This window comes from Pteropus vampyrus, unplaced genomic scaffold (genome assembly GCF_000151845.1).
Source record: "Pteropus vampyrus isolate Shadow unplaced genomic scaffold, Pvam_2.0 Scaffold105, whole genome shotgun sequence".
Classification (NCBI taxonomy): domain Eukaryota; kingdom Metazoa; phylum Chordata; class Mammalia; order Chiroptera; family Pteropodidae; genus Pteropus; species Pteropus vampyrus.
In genome coordinates, this window is record NW_011888886.1 from 1,058,682 (window position 1) to 1,060,247 (window position 1,566).

At 52.4% G+C, this 1,566-nt stretch overlaps 1 pseudogene; it reads left to right on the plus strand.

The window, feature by feature from the left end:
* The first annotated feature begins 126 nt into the window (after positions 1-126).
* LOC111743007 lies at positions 127-242 on the plus strand (annotated as a pseudogene).
* The last annotated feature ends 1,324 nt before the right edge of the window (positions 243-1,566 follow it).

A 1,566-nucleotide genomic window follows, 5' to 3' on the forward strand; every position in this document is an offset into this window, starting at 1 on the left:
TTAGAGGGAGGGGCTGTCTTTTTAAAATGAAAATTTCAGAATATGGCTCCATAATGTAGTGGTAAGCACGTCTGCTTTACACGCAGAAGGTCCTGGGTTCCTGCCCCAGGGGAGCCACGGTCCATGGTCTACAGCCACGCCACCCTGAACAAGCCCGATGTCTGATCTCGGAAACTAAACAGGGTCGGGCCTGGTTAGTACTTGGATGGGAGACCACCTAGGAAGACCAGGTGCTGTAGGCGCAAATAATAATAAAAAATTTAAATAAATAAATAAAACTAAAATTTCACGTGTCCATCGTGAACAAATCACTCAGCCTCAGTTTAGGTCCCCTGCACATTTCACAGCCAGCCCCACACGCTCTCCAGATGTGCCAGCTTTCCACACACCTGTCCAGAACTTTCCCACCTACACAAACACATATAAACATGTTTTTTGCAGAAAATAAGATGTAGATCATCCTCACAAGTGTTTGCCTCTTTGTTTAAATTTACGAACACATCTTGGTGTGCTATCTGTACAAAATTCACCTTCCCCATTTCAGCGGTAGTACCATATTTCATTATATGTACGTAGGACATTTGACCTACTGAGCTTCTGGTTCATCGCCATCACGAACCCTGCCATAAACGAGCAGCCTTGCTCACGGTCTTCCCTGGTGTAGCCAGAGGACATCTGAAGGGTAAATTCCCAGAATTAGAACTGGAGTCTGCAAAATGTCATGTCAGTATGTGACGTGGAACCGCCATCGAGCAGCCGCGCGTGAGCGCCCAGTCTCTTCACACCCGACTCCCTGCCGCAGATGACCGAGTACGTTCGTCTTCGCCAACACAGTTGGTGGGGCAAACGGCACCCCAGCCCGATTGGCATTTATGACTCAGTGAAGTTGATTGAGCGCCTCCGCATGTGTCCCCGAGTAACTGGGCTTTCATTTCGTGAAATGTGACCAAGGCTCCGAGAAGTGGCGAAGTGAAATGGTCAAACGTTTCTTTTGACAGTGCGAGACAGTCCCCCAGGCCGACGTCACTCCACGGTAACACGTCAAAGGAACAGAGCAGGGGAGCAGGTCGACAAATGCCCCAACTCAACGTTCGGGCCAGACGCTTTCTTCCAAATCCGCCCGAGAACCGGGCTTCTGGAAGGACGAGGGACGGAGCCGACTTGCGTGGCAGTTTGTTTGTTCTTTCTACTTAGAGGGACATGAGGGTAACAACGTGAAAATGAGCAGAAAGGACAGAGGACGTGAGTCACGGAGTCATCGGCTGTCGTCAGGCAGTCAGTGCCCGAGGTCAGGGCCTCTGTCCAGGGCCCGAGAACCAGACAGAGTCCTTGCTATGCCCGCTTGTCACAGGGGAGGAAACACGACCGCCAGAGCCAGAAACGGGTCCCCAAGGCCCCTCGCCACTCGGCCAGCACTTCGCCTCCCAAAGCGTGTGTTGACAGGCATCCTCCCAACTCAGTGGCAAACAGGGGGCTGCAAACATGGAGCCCACGTGAGAAAAAACCGCCTGCGCCTCAGAACCCTCCCCTCGCACACGCCCCTTCTCTCCTCGGCTGTCCGCTTCG